General features: G+C 34.9%; 1 pseudogene; it reads right to left on the bottom strand.

The window, feature by feature from the left end:
* LOC133650009 (protocadherin-16-like) overlaps positions 1 to 15000 on the bottom strand; it is a 125777-nt pseudogene that overhangs the window by 24799 nt on the left and 85978 nt on the right.

Below are 15000 nucleotides of genomic sequence, written 5' to 3'. Positions count from 1 at the left end.
GACTCTCACACTATTATGTTAGATCCACTATGGACTGGACTCCCCCTATTCTGTTAGATCCACTATGGACTGGACTCTCCCTATTCTGTTAGATCCACTATGGACTGGACTCTCACTATTCTGTTAGATCCACTATGGACTGGACTCTCACACTATTATGTTAGATCCACTATGGACTGGACTCTCACTATTCTGTTAGATCCACTATGGACTGGACTCTCACAATATTATGCTAGATCTACTTGACATCCATCTGCGGTCCTCTCCAAGGTTTCTCATAGTCATTCAGATTGACGTCCCACTAGGGTTGTGAGTTTTTCCTTGCCCTTATGTGGGCTCTGACCCGAGGATGTGGTTGTGGCTTGTGCAGCCCTTTGAGACACTTGTGATTTAGGGCTATCTAAATAAACATTGATTGATTGAGACGGAAGTTGGGCGCAATAACTCAGTCCGGACCAGACCCGGCCTCCTAAGGTTGTGGTTCCTCGGGAACACACGATGTCTGACTTCTTCCCCCTCCACTTCTTCCAGCCAGAACTACAAATACTTTTGCTACGGTCGGTGTTTTTAGACATGTGTGAGATTACTTGTATGCGCAGCTGGCAGGTGGAGCTGAGGCCGGGCGCTCCGTGGTCGGCGGCGGTCACGGTCAAGGCGTACTCGGCCCGCTCCGCCCATCTCAGGGGCGACGCCGTGCGGAGCTCCCCGCTGGCCGGGTTCAGGGAGAAGCGCTCGGCTCGGGAGCCTTGGGAGGACGCAAAATGGAAGCACGGTTAGAACCACACCAGGCGAGGTAGCACAGCATTTACCTATATGACCCAGCCCATATACGTTCATTCATTCATTCTCAAAATAATCCTACTCATGTCATCATATGAAATATAATTTACTTCACCAATTGTTATTTATTGTGTGGTTACTTATGGAGTGTGTTGTGAATAAAGTGAGAACAGGAAGTGAAGAAAAGTTTTAGCAGCTGTTATGTAGAAGAAAAGGGGTGGGATTAAATAAGCTCCGCTTCTTCCTACTCCTTTTCCAACAGAAACTGGAAATTGTGATGCATCATGTTGTGTGCTTGCATGTGTGATGCATCATGTTGTGTGCTTGCATGTGTGATGCATCATGTTGTGTGCTTGCATGTGTGATGCATCATGTTGTGTGCTTGCATGTGTGATGCATCATGTTGTGTGCTTGCATGTGTGATGCATCATGTTGTGTGCTTGCATGTTCCAAATAAACTCAAACTTGTATTAAAGTGGGTTTATTTTTGCACGTTTTTTAATGAATCATTTAATATTGTTGTTGAAGCTATTGATGGATTGCATGCTCGTGTAGCTGTGACATTGTTGTATTTACTCTTAAATATTGTCTTATGGAGTCTTTTATTATGTCTTATTTACGCTTTTATATTGTGATATTTACTCTTTTAAATTGTTATTCACTTTTTTTTACTGTATTATTAATGTTTAATATTATGTTATGTACTCTGTGACATCATGTTGTTTACTCTTATATTGTAATATTTAGTCGATTGTTGTTTTAGTATTTAGTCGTTTGTATTTACTTTTATATATTGAGTTCTTCACTCTTTAATATTACGATATTTATTCTTTAACATAATGTTATGTACTCTTATATTGTGTATTTTTAATCTTTAATATTATGTTATTTACTTTTTATATACTATTTAACATAATGTTATATACTCATATATGGTGATTTTTTAAAAATATCTAATATTATGTTATTCACTCTTTAATATTATGTTATTCACTTTTTTATATCGTGGTATTTATTCTTATTTTGTGTTATTTACTATTTATGTACTCTTTTATATTGTAATATTTAATCGGTTATATTGTTTTAGTATTTTCTCTTTTATATTTATTTTTTATATTGAGTTATTTACTCTTTAATATCATGTTATTTACACTTTAATATTATGTTATTCACTCTTTAATATTATGTTATTCACTTTTTTATATCGTGGTATTTATTCTTATTTTGTGTTATTTACCATTTATTTACTCTTTTATATTGTAAAATTTAATCAGTTATATTGTTTTAGTATTTTCTCTTTTATATTTATTTTTTATATTGAGTTATTTATGCTTTAATATTATTTTATTGACTCTTTAATATAATGTTATTTACTCTTTAACAAGATGTTATACCCTGTATACTCTTTTATTATCTTTAATATGTTATTCACTCATTGATATTTGTATTTACTTTTTTATATTGTGGTATTTACTCTTTAATATTATGTTATTTACTTGTTTATATTGCGTTATTCACTCTTTAATATTATGTTATTTACTCTTTTATATTGCGTTATTTACTCTTTAATATTATGTTATTTACTCCTGAATATTATGTTTTATTACTCTTTTATATTGTGTTATTTACTCCTTTATTTTGTGTTATTTACTCTTTGTTTACTATTTAATATCTTATGTACTCCTTGATATCATGGTATTTACTCTTTTATATTGTAATAATTAGTTGGTTATTATGTTTTAGTATTTACTCTTTTATATTTATTTTTTTATATTGAGTTATTTACTCTTTAGTATTATGATATTTAATATTATGATATTTATTCCTTAATAATATGTTATTTACTCTTTAACATGATGTTATACCCTGTATACTCTTATAGTGTTTTTTTATCTTTAATATTATGTTATTCAGTCATTGATATTTTTATTTACTTTTTTATATTGCGTTATTTACTCTTTAATATTATGTTATTTACTCTTTTATATTGCGTAATTTACTCTTTAATATTATGTTATTCACTCTTTAATATTATATTATTTACTCTTTAATATTATGTTATTCACTCTTTAATATTACGTTATTTACTCTTTAATATTATGTTATTCACTCTTTAATATTATATTATTTACTCTTTAATATTATGTTATTCACTCTTTAATATTACGTTATTTACTCTTTTATATTGCGTTATTTACTCTTTAATATTATGTTATTTACTCCTGAATATTATGTTTTATTACTCATTTATATTGTGTTATTTACTCCTTTATTTTGTGTTATTTACTCTTTGTTTACTATTTAATATCTTATGTACTCCATGATATCATGGTATTTACTCTTTTATATTGTAATAATTAGTTGGTTATTATGTTTTAGTATTTACTCTTTTATATTTATTTTTTTATATTGAGTTATTTACTCTTTAGTATTATGATATTTAATATTATGATATTTATTCTTTAATAATATGTTATTTACTCTTTAACATGATGTTATACCCTGTATACTCTTATAGTGTTTTTTTATCTTTAATATTATGTTATTCAGTCATTGATATTTTTATTTACTTTTTTATATTGCGTTATTTACTCTTTAATATTATGTTATTTACTCTTTTATATTGCATAATTTACTCTTTAATATTATGTTATTCACTCTTTAATATTATGTTATTTACTTTTTAATATTATGTTATTTGCCCTTTAATATTATGTTATTTACTCTTTTATATTGCGTAATTTACTCTTTAATATTATGTTATTCACTCTTTAATATTATATTATTTACTCTTTAATATTATGTTATTTACCCTTTAATATTATGTTATTTACTCTTTTATATTGCGTAATTTACTTTTTAATATTATGTTATTCACTCTTTAATATTATGTTATTTACTTTTTAATATTATGTTATTTACCCTTTAATATTATGTTATTTACCCTTTAATATTATGTTATTTACTCTTTTATATTGCGTAATTTACTCTTTAATATCATGTTATTCACTCTTTAATATTATGTTATTTACTTTTTAATATTACATTATTTACTCTTTAATATTATGTTATTTACCCTTTAATATTGTTATTTACTCTTTTATATTGCGTAATTTACTCTTTAATATTATGTTATTCACTCTTTAATATTATGTTATTTACTTTTTAATATTATGTTATTTACCCTTTAATATTATGTTATTTACCCTTTAATATTATGTTATTTACTCTTTAATATTATGTTATTCACTCTTTAATATTATATTATTTACTCTTTAATATTATGTTATTTACCCTTTAATATTATGTTATTTACTCTTTTATATTGCGTAATTTACTCTTTAATATTATGTTATTCACTCTTTAATATTATGTTATTTACTTTTTAATATTATGTTAATTACCCTTTAATATTATGTTATTTACCCTTTAATATTATGTTATTTACTCTTTTATATTGCGTAATTTACTCTTTAATATTATGTTATTCACTCTTTAATATTATGTTATTTACTTTTTAATATTATGTTATTTACCCTTTAATATTATGTTATTTACCCTTTAATATTATGTTATTTACCCTTTAATATTATGTTATTTACTCTTTTATATTGCATAATTTACTCTTTAATATTATGTTATTTACTCTTTAATATTATATTATTTACTCTTTAACATTATGTTAATTAACCTTTAATATTATGTTATTCACTCTTTAATATTATATTATTTACTCTTTAATATTATGTTATTTACCCTTTAATATTATGTTATTTACTCTTTAATATTATATTATTTACTCTTTTATATTGCGTAATTTACTCTTTAATATTATGTTATTCACTCTTTAATATTATATTATTTACTCTTTAATATTATGTTATTTACCCTTTAATATTATGTTATTTACTCTTTTATATTGCGTAATTTACTCTTTAATATTATGTTATTCACTCTTTAATATTATATTATTTACTCTTTAATATTACGTTATTTACCCTTTAATATTATGTTATTTACTCTTTTATATTGCGTAATTTACTCTTTAATATTATGTTATTCACTCTTTAATATTATGTTATTTACTTTTTAATATTATGTTATTTACCCTTTAATATTATGTTATTTACCCTTTAATATTATGTTATTTACTCTTTTATATTGCATAATTTACTCTTTAATATTATGTTATTCACTCTTTAATATTATATTATTTACTCTTTAATATTATGTTATTTACCCTTTAATATTATGTTATTTACTCTTTTATATTGCGTAATTTACTCTTTAATATTATGTTATTCACTCTTTAATATTATGTTATTTACTTTTTAATATTATGTTATTTACCCTTTAATATTATGTTATTTACCCTTTAATATTATGTTATTTACTCTTTTATATTGCGTAATTTACTCTTTAATATTATGTTATTCACTCTTTAATATTATATTATTTACTCTTTAATATTATGTTATTTACCCTTTAATATTATGTTATTTACTCTTTTATATTGCGTAATTTACTCTTTAATATTATGTTATTCACTCTTTAATATTATGTTATTTACTTTTTAATATTATGTTATTTACCCTTTAATATTATGTTATTTACTCTTTTATATAGCGTAATTTACTCTTTAATATTATGTTATTCACTCTTTAATATTATGTTATTTACTTTTTAATATTATGTTATTTACCCTTTAATATTATGTTATTTACTCTTTTATATAGCGTAATTTACTCTTTAATATTATGTTATTCACTCTTTAATATTATGTTATTCACTCTTTAATATTATGTTATTTACTTTTTAATATTATGTTATTTACCCTTTAATATTATGTTATTTACCCTTTAATATTATGTTATTTACTCTTTTATATTGCGTAATTTACTCTTTAATATTATGTTATTCACTCTTTAATATTATGTTATTTACTTTTTAATATTACATTATTTACTCTTTAATATTATGTTATTTACCCTTTAATATTGTTATTTACTCTTTTATATTGCGTAATTTACTCTTTAATATTATGTTATTCACTCTTTAATATTATGTTATTTACTCTTTAATATTATGTTATTTACTTTTTAATATTATGTTATTTACCCTTTAATATTATGTTATTTACTCTTTTATATTGCGTAATTTACTCTTTAATATTATGTTATTCACTCTTTAATATTATGTTATTTACTTTTTAATATTATGTTATTTACCCTTTAATATTATGTTATTTACTCTTTTATATAGCGTAATTTACTCTTTAATATTATGTTATTCACTCTTTAATATTATGTCATTCACTCTTTAATATTATGTTATTTACTTTTTAATATTATGTTATTTACCCTTTAATATTATGTTATTTACCCTTTAATATTATGTTATTTACTCTTTTATATTGCGTAATTTACTCTTTAATATTATGTTATTCACTCTTTAATATTATGTTATTTACTTTTTAATATTACATTATTTACTCTTTAATATTATGTTATTTACTCTTTAATATTGTTATTTACTCTTTTATATTGCGTAATTTACCCTTTAATATTATGTTATTTACTCTTTTATATTGCGTAATTTACTCTTTAATATTATGTTATTCACTCTTTAATATTATGTTATTTACTTTTTAATATTACATTATTTACTCTTTAATATTATGTTATTTACCTTTTAATATTGTTATTTACTCTTTTATATTGCGTAATTTACTCTTTAATATTATGTTATTCACTCTTTAATATTATGTTATTTACTTTTTAATATTATGTTATTTACCCTTTAATATTATGTTATTTACCCTTTAATATTATGTTATTTACTCTTTAATATTATGTTATTCACTCTTTAATATTATATTATTTACTCTTTAATATTATGTTATTTACCCTTTAATATTATGTTATTTACTCTTTTATATTGCGTAATTTACTCTTTAATATTATGTTATTTACTCTTTAATATTATGTTATTTACTTTTTAATATTATGTTAATTACACTTTAATATTATGTTATTTACCCTTTAATATTATGTTATTTACTCTTTTATATTGCGTAATTTACTCTTTAATATTATGTTATTCACTCTTTAATATTATGTTATTTACTCTTTAATATTATGTTATTTACTTTTTAATATTATGTTATTTACCCTTTAATATTATGTTATTTACCCTTTAATATTATGTTATTTACCCTTTAATATTATGTTATTTACTCTTTTATATTGCGTAATTTACTCTTTAATATTATGTTATCCACTCTTTAATATTATGTTATTTACCTTTTAATATTATGTTATTTACTCTTTTATATTGCATAATTTACCCTTTAATATTATGTTATTTACTCTTTTATATTGCGTAATTTACTCTTTAATATTATGTTATTTACTCTATTATATTGTGTTATTTACTTTTTTGTATTGCGTTATTTACTCTTTACTATTGTGTTATTTACTCTTTTATTTTGTGGTATTTAGTCCGTTGTCTCGACATGCGATCAATGGTGGTTACAAGACGGGACCTGGTGGTCTCCTACAGTTCCAGGTGTACATCATGTGTAGGTCTTACCCGATAAGGAGTAGTAGACGGTGCCGTTTTCCCCCTCATCGGGGTCTTTAGCCGACACCGTTCCCAGGGCGGTCCCAGACGAGAGCCCCTCCTTCACCTTCAATAGAGAACCATTTACCAACTACTGTCCCCCTGAACGCCACATCCAAGCACAACTTGAAGGCTCTCACCTGGAAGATGAGCTCCCTGTGCGAGAAGGTCGGGGCGTGGTCGTTGTCGTCCAGCACGGTGATGTGCGCGGTGCCGGTGGCGCTGCGTGGAGGCGTCCCTCCGTCCTGCACCACCACCACGAGCTGGTAGCTGGACTGCTGCTCTCTGTCCAGTACCTGGCGAGTACTCACCTCCCCTGGAAGAGCAGATCCACCACTGTGACGACGACACAAAGCAGCGGGAGAGTGCTCGGGTGTCCTATTCACCTGTCTGGGAGTTGACCTGGAAGTGTCTGTCGGCGTGCAGCAGCCGGTAGGAGAGCCGGGCGTTCGGCCCCGCATCTCGGTCTGTCGCCGACACCCTACCGAAGCCCGTCCCCGCGAGCAGGTTCTCCCGGACCGCCAGGAACACCCTGTCCTGGCTGAGCCTGGGGGAGTTGTCGTTCTCGTCCGTCACCGTCACTCTGACTGTGGCGCTTCCGGTTCTCCCCCCTCGACCCGAGGTGGCCAGGACTGTCAGCAGGTACATGTCCTTGACCTCGCGGTCCAACGAGCTCCGCACAAACAGCCACCCGCTATCCGGTACGATGCCAAAGCCTGCGGCGTCGCCGTCGGGCCTGAGGCGGTAGGACATGGACGAGGAGGAGGAGGCGCTTCCTTCGTTCCCCGAGGCCTCTCGGTTCAGCGCTCGCACCTGAAGGAAGCGCGTGTTGAGGGGAGCGTTCTCTCTGAGCTCCACGCGGTACGTCAGGGTGTCAAAGTGGGGGCCTTGTGCATCCTGTGCCTGGATGTGGACCACCAGGGTGAAGGTGGAGCTCAGCTGAGGTGCTCCTCCATCTTTGGCCACCACTTGAAGGTCATAGCGAGGGACACTCTCATACGACAGACCCCCGATCAGTCGCACATCCCCGCTGCCTCGATCCACGCCAAACGTCCTCTGGCCGCTGCTGCCCGCCACCAGGTCGAAGCTGAGCTGGCCGTTATGACCAGAGTCCTTGTCTGAGGCCTGAATGCGGTAGATAACGGCCCCCATCTTGGTGATCTCAGGCAGAAGGAGGGACTCGGACGAAGACGGAAGGAAGGTAGGGGCGTTGTCGTTGATGTCAGAGATGGTGATGCGAACGCGACTGCTCCCGAAAGCGGGAGGGGAGCCAGACCGTGCCTGGATCTCGAGATCAAGTCCGGAGCAGGTCTCGTGGTCCAGGGGAAGAGCGGTGCGGATGGTCCCAGATGTACTGTCCACCGTGAAGTAGCCGTCAGGATCTCCAGAGGAGACGGAGTAGAAGACTTCCTTTGAAGCGGCTGAAAGAAGAAGGCATGAAACCAGACCTAAACTGGCGACGTGAGATCGCGGTTTTCCTGACCTGTCTTTGTCGCCGCGCGGACCACGCCGACCGCCGTCCCCCTGAGGACGTCCTCGGAGACGGTGAAGAAATACTGCGCCTGCTCGAACACGGGAGACGACACCGAGCCCCCCACCACGCTCACGTTCACCCTGGCGTCGACCGGCGCCGTCAGACCTCCGCCGTCCTCGGCCGATATCACCATGGAGATGACGGAGTTGGCCTTGCCGTGGAGCGAGCGCGAGAGCGATATGACGCCTGCGGAGTGCAAACACGGAGATTACTTTACCGGGATCCCGTAGGTGGTTTGGAAAACCCAGGTCTGGTACCCGTCACAACAAAGTGACCACACCTGTGTCCTTGTTGAGGGTGAAGAAGGCCGAACCGCCCCCGGCCACCGTGCGGTACGTCACCCGGCCGTTCTCCCCGGCGTCCGGGTCGTTGGCTGTTACCTTGACAACGGAGGTGCCGGGCGTGCTATGGGCGCTGAGGCTGACCGCGTAGAGGACCGGGTAGAAGGAGGGCCGGTTGTCATTGATGTCCGCCACCGACACCCTGACACGGGCCACTGAGCTCAGGCCCCCCTTAACGGGTAGAAGAAAGGATTTGAGCTGAGCAAGCAGATATTAAAAAACCTTATCTGGACCATGAAAGAAGTGTTGTGGCGTAAGAACATCCTCCCTGTTTTCAAACCCGCAGACAACCATCGACTTGTTCTCAGCCTCTTCTCTCCAGCCAAAAACGTGTCCGCAACAGAATCCTCCAATAAAAGCTGGAGTTCGCCGCACATCACATGGAATGTGCGGGATTAATTTTCACGAGTGGACAACTTTTAAGTCGCTCCTCATTCACCAACACTTCAGAACAAATTCTCAAATCCTACTTGCTTTTTTTTCCCCCCCTCCTAGAAGATTCCACCAGAGTGTTCTTATCTGGAGGATTTGTTCCCGGGCAAAGAACAAGTTCTCGGAACAAACCAGCAAAACACTGCCTATCACTTTCTCTCCCATTCTGCTCGTATTAAAAAGTATTTTTAAATGACCTATACATGCACATATATATATATATATATATATACATATATGTCTTAATTAGATTATCCAAAAAATAGTGCTCGATACCGTGGTAGAGCGTAATATGTATGTGTGGGAAAAAAATCACAAGACTATTTCATCTCTACAGGCCTGTTTCATGAGGGATTTCCTCAATCCTCAGGATTGAGGAAATCCCTCATGAAACAGGCCTGTAGAGATGAAATAGTCTTGTGATTTTTTTCCCACACATACATATATATATACATATACATATATACATACAGTCGCGGTCAAAAGTGTACATACACGTGTAAAGAACATCATGCCATGGCTGTCTTGAGTTTCCAATCATTTCTACAACTCTTATTTTTCAGTTCAGTAAAAATGTTCTCTCAGCAGCAGGTGATCGCTCGCGTTTTTCTTCCTGACCGTGGCAGTGACAAAACTGTGCCATGCACTTTATGCTTAGGGACAATTGTCTGCACAGTTGCTCTTGGGACCTTAAGCTGCTTTCAAATGGTCAATGATTCCTTTTTTCAACTGCAATAAACTACAAGTACACACCTACAAGTAATACAATTACAATCAACTATTAGTATTGAAACTACAAGTAGACTACTACTAGTACTACAACTCCAAGAAACTCCAAGCAGACTACTACTAGTAGTACAACTACAAGAAACTCCAAGTAGACTACTACTAGTACTACAACTACAAGAAACTCCAAGTAGACTACTACTAGTACTACAACTACAAGAAACTCCAAGTAGACTACTACTAGTACTACAACTCCAAGAAATTCCAAGTAGACTACTACTATTACTACAACTCCAAGAAACTCCAAGCAGACTACTACTAGTAGTACAACTACAAGAAACTCCAAGTAGACTACTACTAGTACTACAACTCCAAGAAACTCCAAGCAGACTACTACAAGTAGTACAACTACAAGAAACTCCAAGTAGACTACTACTAGTACAACAACTACAAGAAACTCCAAGTAGACTACTACTAGTACTACAACTACAAGAAACTCCAAGCAGACTACTACTAGTAGTACAACTACAAGAAACTCCAAGTAGACTACTACAAGTACTACAACTCCAAGAAACTCCAAGTAGACTACTACTAGTAGTACAACTACAAGAAACTCCAAGTAGACTACTACTAGTACTACAACTACAAAAAACTCCAAGTAGACTACTACTAGTAGTACAACTACAAGAAACTCCAAGTAGACTACTACTAGTAGTACAACTACAAGAAACTCCAAGTAGACTACTACTAGTAGTACAACTACAAGAAACTCCAAGTAGATTACTACAAGTACTACAACTACAAGAAACTCCAAGTAGACTACTACTAGTACTACAACTACAAGAAACTCCAAGTAGACTACTACTAGTACTACAACTACAAGAAACTACTAGCACACTACTACAAGTATTACGACTACACAAAACTGCAAGTACATTACAACAACCAGTACAACTACAAGAAACAGATATTACAACTACAGGAAACTACTAGTACTACAACTACAAGAAGCTACAAGTGCACTATTGCAAGTATTACAACTGCAATAAACTACAAGTACACTACTACAAATATTACAATTACAATCAGCTATTAGAATTGAAACTACAAGTACTACAACTACAAGAAACTCCAAATAGACTACTACTAGTACTACAACTACAAGAAACTCCAAGTAGACTACTACTAGTACTACAACTACAAGAAACTCCAAGTAGACTACTACTAGTACTACAACTACAAGAAACTCCAAGTAGACTACTACAAGTACTACAACTCCAAGAAACTCCAAGTAGACTACTACTAGTACTACAACTACAAGAAACTCCAAGTAGACTACTACTAGTACTACAACTACAAGAAACTACAAGTAGACTACTACTAGTAGTACAACTACAAGAAACTACTAGCACACTACTACAAGTATTACGACTACACGAAACTGCAAGTACATTACAACGACCAGTACAACTACAAGAAACAGATATTACAACTACAGGAAACTACTAGTACTATAACTACAGGAAGCTACAAGTGCACTATTGCAACTACTACAACTGCAATAAACTACAAGTACACAACTACAAGTATTACAATTAAAATCAACTATTAGTATTGAAACTACAAGTACTACAATTTGTGGCATTTTTTGATGTTTAGACGGTATTTTACAATTAGATTTAGTCCCTCTATTGCTACTTTAAAAGTATTTCCTGGAGTAGTGTAAGAACTGAAGGAGTATTTTGAGATATTTAGTCATCTTCTCACCCCGTCTGTTGCCGTGACGGTCAAGTCAAACCTCTCCAGTCCGTCGTCGCGATCCAGACTGGTGCTGGTGCACAGGTGCCCGGTCTCCTTGTTGATGGTGAAGCGGGAGGGCGGCGCCCCGCCGGCGCTGGAAGTCAGCGCGTAGGTCACGGCGCCGAAGGACCCGCGGTCATCATCCGTGGCAGACACCTGGGGGGGGGGGGGGGGGGGGAGAGGACACGCCAGGTCAGACCTTGTCCAAACCAGGGTTCTTGTTCAGATGCCAAACATGTAAGACCGAATTCAAACGGAATGGGTGAGGAGACCAAGACCACAGGGTGGGGTTCGTTACACCAAGACCACCAAGACACACTTTTGTGGGACTTTGTAGAAAGGTGGCGCAGATGTTTTGGATCACACCCGCTGACTTGGTTTCTTCGCCGAACGTCAAAACCAGACGGGGGGGAGGCAACAGAAGACCTTTGGAGCTGTGGGTCAGGTCCAGGGGGTCAACAGAGACACTTAAAGGGGTTCCGCGGGGTCAAGTGACGCCAAGTGGTTTTGGACAGGCACAGAGACTCACACACCCGCACACACTCTAGTCCTTAACCCGGAGAAGACAAGCCGAGCGAGAGCTCTGAGCGTAAACTCTGGACCATGGCCTCATGCATGGACGGATTGAAGAGTTTTTCCCTCATCCTCACACTTCGTAGGACTCGGGTTTTTGGGTGGGAAAAAACGCGGTGCCAGGAGTGTGCTGCAGTTTTTGTGCGCCCTGTCAAACGTCACGCGCAACAAACTACTCAGCGGAAATGGAGTGACCCGACACAGAAACACAATCCATGGCGTTTTCGGGTGTTGTTGATAAATGGCTTTGGCTTTGTGTATATATATATATATATATATATATATATATATACATATATATATATATATATATACATTAGTGTGTTACATTGTATATGATCTTATGTTTGTCAAAACATATACTGTGTTACATGAAATATGTTACATTAACACTGGGGTTGTCTATGCATGTCCTAACCCTAACCCTAACCCTAACCCCTAACCCTAACCCTAACCCTAACCCTAACCCTAACCCTAACCCTAAGCCCTAACCCTAACCCTAACCCCTAACCCTAACCCTAACCCCTAACCCTTAACCCCTAACCCTAACCCTAACCCTAACCCCTAACCCTAACCCCTAACCCTAACCCCTAACCCTAACCCCTAACCCTAACCCTAACCCTAACCCTAACCCCAACCCTAACCCTAACCCTAACCCTAACATTAACACTGGGGTTGTCTATGCATGTCCTAACCCTAACCCTAACCCTAACCCTAACCACAAACCTAACCCTAACCCTAACCCCTAACCCTAACCCCTAACCCTAACCCTAACCCCTAACCCTAACCCTATCCCCTAACCCTATCCCCTAACCCTAACCCTAACCCTAACCCCTAACCCTAACCCCTAACCCTAACCCTAACCCTAACCCCTAACCCTAACCCCTAACCCTAACCCCTAACCCTAACCCTAACCCTATCCCCTAACCCTAACCCTAACCCTAACCCTTAACCCTAACCCCTAACCCTAACCCTAACCCTAACCCTAACCCCTAACCCTAACCCCTAACCCTAACCCTAACGCTAACCCGATAAATGCGTTAAAATGAAATATCGGAAATTATCGGTATCGGTTTTTTTATTATCTGTATCGTTTTTTTATTTTTTTATTTTTTATTTATTTATTTTTTTTTTTTTTATTAAATCCACATAAAAAACACAAGATACACTTACAATTAGTGCACCAAACCAAAAAACCTCCCTCCCCCATTTACACTCATTCACACAAAAGGGTTGTTTCTTTCTGTTATTAATATTCTGCTTCCTACATTATATATCAATATACCGTATTTCCTTGAATAGCCGCAGGGGCGTTAATTAATTTAAAACCTCCTGTCACACCTGCGTTTACCGGAAACCGGCGGGATGGCCGTGCATGCGGTAATTATTTTAAAACCTCTTCTCACTCCGGCGTTTACCAAAAGGAATCCATAAAATTTAGGCGTGCGCTTTGAGTGTGATGTAAGCATACCATCATGAAAAGCACATTTAATTAAAAAAAAACGTTATTATGGTCTTACCTGTACTTATAAATGGAGTCCATTTGCAGCTCCTTCTGACCAAAAGCATCGATAACTTGTTTATAGAAGTCTTCCTTATTTTCTTTCTTCAGTTTTAAAAGTCTCTGTTTCGATGGAGATATTCCTTTAATTATTACCTCCTGCTTCCATTGAAAGTCCAGTTTAGAAAACTGTTTTATTTTATGTATGTAATCCTCCATTTTAAAAGTTCAGGCAGAGGACAGAAAAAAAAATCTCTTGCTGCGTGTGTTCACTTCTTCTGCAGTACCGGAAGTCGCAAGAAGGATCACTAGCGCGGCAGCGCCCTCTACCACCAGGAGGCGGGAGTCATTTAATGACTTATACAGTATTTCACACACGCAGCTACGGTATATTAATAAAACATAGCTGCTTACTGTTCTCTTTAGCATACTGTACAGGTATTCAATAGCTTGGACCTTAAATCCTACTGAAAAGCTCTTTATCTTTTTTCCTTTGTGCGATTGTAAACTACTGAAAGCAGTTTCCTCCATTTTGAAAATGAGGACAGATGCGTCACTCGTGACGTAACGAATTTGACCCGGTGGAAGTTCTAGCCATATGCTAAATATTTTGCGAAACGAGTTTGACCCGGCGAAAATTACAGACATGCGATAATAAAATTAATATTTTGCGAAACGAATTTGATCCAGCT

This window comes from Entelurus aequoreus, linkage group LG05 (genome assembly GCF_033978785.1).
Source record: "Entelurus aequoreus isolate RoL-2023_Sb linkage group LG05, RoL_Eaeq_v1.1, whole genome shotgun sequence".
Lineage (NCBI taxonomy): Eukaryota > Metazoa > Chordata > Actinopteri > Syngnathiformes > Syngnathidae > Entelurus > Entelurus aequoreus.
The sequence above is the reverse complement of the archived record's forward strand: the minus strand, read 5'-3'. Positions and strand labels throughout refer to the sequence as shown.